Below are 6,060 nucleotides of genomic sequence, written 5' to 3'. Positions count from 1 at the left end.
TTTATTTAATAAAAAAAACATTTTTTATAGATTTTCCGGAAAATTAGGAAAATCAGACTTTTTCCTCAAAATACCATAAAAAAGTCGGGAAAAAAAAAAAAAATCACATTTCATATTTGTTTTCAAACCACTCGTGAGCTTTGAGCCAAACCATTTTTTTTGCCTAATAACAGAATGTTTTGATAGCAATGTATCTGTTGCTGAGACTGAGTTGTATTCCAAGAGATACAAACTAATTTATTTGTAAATGTTTTGCATCATAAATTGTACAATACCAATTGTGTGGTATATTTTTTTGTAGATCTAAATTAGTTTAGGGTGTTTCATCATATCATTTGACAGAGTGATTTAGTACCTTAATTCATTATCTCTAGCAACAAATCTTTGATCCATCTACTTGGTACAGTAGAGGATAAAAATAAAGTTGGCGTCAAGGTCTTAGCCAGCCATGCGTCCACCAGTCTTTAAGACGGCCTAATCTAATTTTAGACGGGTGGATTTAATGGATTTTACAGATGTGATAGCTCTAAAACAGATGATTTTAAGGTTATATGAACTTGAGACTAATTCAGAGTGACATGTAAAGGCCAAATCAGGACATATTTGACCCTAGTGACCCTTCCATGGGTATAGACATGTTGTTTTATATTTGAGGGTCAAATTTTGGTGTCTGCTTGGACGGGTGGTTTCTGATTTCTGGCTAAGACTCTGGTTGGCGTGTATCTTGTGATCATGAAGGATTCATGTTTGACTCGTACAGAATTTGAACTAAGGATATATGTGTATCTTGCGATCATTATTCATACTTAATTGACTCGTAAATGATTGGAAAGAAAGATATTTCTTGTGATCGTGATTCATGTTCAGCTCATACATGATTGGTACTTGTGATATCTCATGTGATCGTGATTTGTGTGCGACTCATACATAATTGGAACTAAAGACAAGTTGGTGCATGGTGCATGTGTAACTCATGCGACTCACAATTGCTGCAGATCATGAGTGAATATGACATGAGTTTTTCTCAAGAGATTTCTGTGAATGCAAATCTTATATACTAAAATGCAGTAAACCTTTTACTTAGTAGCGTATTGTAAGGATACATCAGCGTATTTACTGCGTTACGCGACTTGTCTCTGATTGGCTGCTAAGGCGATATATGTTGTTGCTGAGTGGAAATTTATGAATGAACTGTGCGCCGTACGCGTTGTTAGCGCCGAATTTGCAACATCATGGTAGTCGCGCTCGTCAAAGGTTTGCTGCATTTTAGTATAATTGATTTTCTTGTGATCATTAGCAACAGTTGTGATGTTTTTTTATCCTCTAATTCATAACTTTCCTTTGTTCAGAAAAGCTGACCATAAATTGACAATATTTGTTAAACAAACACTAGGATCCACAACATGCTCATTTATCAGGGCGCAGTTCTATAACCCCAATACATTTTCACATTCATTGAATGACCTTTGAAAATTTGAGTACAAAAACTCATGCTCTGCAACTTGAGGTCAAATTTTGCACTATGATTGTTTAATTGAGGTTATTGAACTATGCCATTGGGACGAGGCCATTGTGGTCCATAGTGAAATGCAGGTTGATTGATTCCTTTTCTTAGACATTACATGTATATTTACTAGCTGTCGGAAATCCAAGCATGTGATCCCCTATTGCACAACATATTCAGATGCGCATGAGCAACAAAGTCAACAAAAGGGGGTATTCATTGTTTTGGGCGCTTTGTGCGAGATCACCCTGACCAAGATAATTATTTGATAAAAACAATTAATTTAAGAAATAACATCTTCCTTGTGTCAAAGGACAAATTACTGTATGAGAGGTAATTTTTGCAATAGTTTTATCTTTGCGAATAGATTAGTGGGTTTTTAGCGGGTTCGCCGTCGGACAAGTTTAGAACTGTCGACACTGTCCTGTCATAAAAGCCTATCCCACAATTTGCGAATAGAGTTTATATTGCAAATTTAACAACGCATGAATATGAAATTTTGTTGTAATGAAAACATTGATAAGGCATGAACTTTGCAAAAATATTAACATGCACAAAAGTCTTCCGTGTTAGAAATAGTGAAAATATCTACATGAAAATTACTTCTTATACAGTAGTAATTTGTGTTGACACTGTAATATAATTATTGTGTTCTATATATGTGACACGATCTGGTCCATGGAGGCCAAAGGCGGCAAATTTAAAATTGAGACAGGGCAAAAATATGGAGTAAAAAACAATAAACTACATAAGAAAATAGACATCACAAAACTTTAGAACCAAGTATGCTAGACATTTGATGTTTTCACTATATGATAGCCTTATGTTTATATGTAATAATTATAGCAACTCAATTTTCAAAATGCCTCGTTTGGCCTCCATGGACCAGATCGTGTCATATATGATGTATATATTATATAAATATGATACACGTAATTGGTGTATGTGAAAAAATACTAATGTACAAAACTTCAATTACATAATGTAAGTAACTATTTTCAAACTACATGTACAAGATTGACTATTTTCAAATTTTGAAACTACTCCTGTTTATAATCTATTATATACTTTTCATATTGATGGTGTATGTCATTGGATATATGTGACGGAAAAGAGCGTCATGTCATCAAATGCGACACAATCTGATCTAGTCGGACCAAAGTCAGCAAAAATGAAATTGAGATCTACGCAAAAACATCAAAATTGGACATACAATAAGTTAGTAACTTAATAACCAAGTATGGTAGGGATTTTGACATCGGTAATCTTAGGTACTGTGCAAGTTAGTGATGGTAAGATCTCAATTTTCAAAATTTCCGCCTTTGATCCGAGTGGATCAGAACGTGTCACAAATTACAATTCTCAAGGCTAGAATTGTATCACACATGAAAATCAATCTTGCAGGCTCTGGGGATTGTTCAAAACAATTGATTATCACAATCTAGCAAAACACACTCGATTTAATTGCAACAAATTATTTTGCCTATAGACCACTTGACATGTGACATTATTGCCCGGCAGTATGCGCGCGAATTATGGCAATTTCCATTATTCTATGCCCTGCAGTGTGCGTACGCATCGTAGTTTGCTCAGGGCACGTGCATTTTAAATCGCCCACCACATTTCATATAGTACAAGAAAGCCATTGAACAGCGTAGTGGTTCGTTCGAGCATATCCCTCGCTTTTGTTGATAAACAATGATGTCAAGTGGTCTATAGTGTTCAATTTTAACATATTCAAGTGTGTAAATTGCAAATCCATTCTCGCAAAGAATTTATAAACTTTGTGTTCAAATTTACTAATATCGACCCAATTTATTAAGAACAGCGGTACTTGTGATACGATGTTTTCAAACATCAAGTATCAATTGATACTTGATATAAAAAAAATTGACTGTTTCTGAAAAATCAAATTATCGCCTGAGCCTGCAATCTTGATTCTTGCAAAGGTATTTTACGGGAATCAAAGTAATTTACTATATTATGTTTACTGCAACACAGAACAAAGCTGTATGTTGTGTTGATGGCAACAATCTCCTATATAAAGTAAAGTAAAGTAACACAGCATTTATAATGCGCCTAATGCCAGAGGATACAAAGCGCAGAAACACAGAAAACAAAACAAAACAAACAAAAGCAACATCATGAGAAAAGGTATGTTTTCAGAAGGGATTTGAACCCGGTGACAGTTTGGGCACTGCAGATATTTAGGGGGATTGAGTTCCATTTGTAAGGAGCAACCACTGAAAAGGCCCTGTCCCCGGCACCCTTGTTCGTCCTTGGTACACGAAGATTGAGACCGTGGTCCGAACGTGTGGTGACTGAGCCCTCATGAGGATGTTTAACAGTTAGGCACTCATCGATATACCGGGGACACAGCCCATTCAGTGACTTGTATATATAAAGCAGAGTCTTGAAAGTAATGCGTTCCTTTATACGAAGCCAATGGAGTTCTTTCAACAGGGGACTGATGGAAGTGCGTCTCGGCGACAAGAAGACTAAGCGGGCACATTTATTCTGGAGCCGTTGTAATCGATCAATCTCCTTTTGCGCAATATTGTTGAACAAAACAAAACATTACAGTAGTCCAGGCGGGATAAAATCATGGCTCTGACAATATTGGCACAGGTGTCTTGATCGATATACTTCCGGATTCTGTACAGATTGCGTATTTGCCAGTTTATGGTTTGGCTCAGGTTAGTTATATGTTTATCAAAAATAAAACCCAAGTTTCGCACATTGGATGATTGAGGAATGATATCATCACCAATATTGAAGGTGACATCCTGCAACCGGGATTTATGATGAGAAGATGACATAAAAAACAAAAAACTCTGTTTTATCGGGATTTAACTTAAGTTTGTTTGTTATCATCCATGCGTTAATATCCCTAACACATTGAGAAATCTTGAAAATAGCACATGAAATATTACCAGGAATTGTAGGATCAACGGGTAAATATATTTGTATATCGTCAGCATAAACATGGTACATCAGATGGTGATGGCGAATGATGCGACCAACATTGTGAGTGTATAGAACAAACCCAAGTGGTCCAATAACCGACCCTTGAGGTAGGCCATGCTGAAGCAAGATGTCATTTGAATATGCACCGCTTACAGCAACACGGCAAGATCTATTCTCGAGATAGGATGAGAGCCACTGTTGTGTAACACCAGTGATACCAAACTCATCAGCGACCCTCTGCAGCAGAATTTTACGATCGACAGTGTCGAACGCTGCAGAGAGGTCGAGCATAATGAGGAGAACAGCCTGTTGACTGTCCAGGGCATGGGAAAAATCATTGTGAACACGGGCAAGAGCCGTCTCAGTGCTGTGATGGGTCCTGTATGCCGATTGCATTGGCTCAGCAAGATCATGTTTATCAATATGATTTTTCAGTTGGGAAACAGCACATTTTTCAATGATCTTAGATGTTAACTGGAGATTGGCAACGGGGCGGTAATTCTTAAGTTCATTTTTATTGAGCGATGGCTTTTTCAATACAGGAGTAATGACCGCTCTGTGCAGATCTTCTGGGAGGGTTCCTGTGGACAAAGACATATTCACAATATATATATTGTGTGTGTGGTCTTAAACAGCGCATGACCAATTCATTCATATAAGCACATAACAGAATTGGGCTATTTTATTTAAAATCCACACACCCCCTGTGGAAGATTTCAGTGTCATCTCAATTTCAGTTGCACCTTATTGTCAATCTCCAACTTTATGCGGAATTCCAGCTGACCATTGTTGAAATTTATCAAATGCAATTGAATTTTGCACAGTTTGGTTTAAAATTGCACAATTTTGTTTGGAATTCTAAGATCTTCCCTCCACTCCTTTTCCAGTTTTTATGGATGAAAATAGTTGGATGTAGAATAATTTAAACTGTTGAATTTGGTTGGAATTCCAATATCTTCCACAGTGGGTGTGGTTGTCAAACTGAAACAGCCCGTAAACTAATAGTTACTAGTACTCTTCATCCTTGAGCAGGATTAAAACCTGGAAACCTTGTGATTTTACGTCTTGGGTCTTTGTGGAACATATTTCATTGTTCTAATTTTTGCACGTTTTTCAAAAAACATTGAACATTATTGGCAAGTTTATAATCTATGCCCAATACAATTTCCCAATGTTATTTTCTTGATATATTGATATTGCTATCACCATCTGTCATTATGTAATACACCATTGTACACACATTTAGCAAATATCATAACTGGCATATTGATCTTTATTGATCTTTATTTGTTTTAATATGTATTGATTTGTTTTTATGTGATTTAGTGTCAAAGGACATGACAATCTTCTACACAGGGGGTGGGTGTATATTTCAAATGGAGTTGCCCATTCAGGTAACCCCATTTGATATTCACACTCCCTATGTGGGTTATGTCTGCCATAGGAGGTATATGGAATAGCCCAGTGGAGGTGGTGTTGATCAGCTGAGGGATCAACATGGAACAGAATTGGTCCATTCCATTTATATATGCATTACGGAACATAATCACAGGCAACACTCATGATATTTATGTTTTCAATAGATTCCC

Source organism: Amphiura filiformis, chromosome 15 (assembly GCF_039555335.1).
Source record: "Amphiura filiformis chromosome 15, Afil_fr2py, whole genome shotgun sequence".
In the NCBI taxonomy this organism is placed as follows: domain Eukaryota; kingdom Metazoa; phylum Echinodermata; class Ophiuroidea; order Amphilepidida; family Amphiuridae; genus Amphiura; species Amphiura filiformis.
This window is presented reverse-complemented; position numbering follows the sequence as displayed.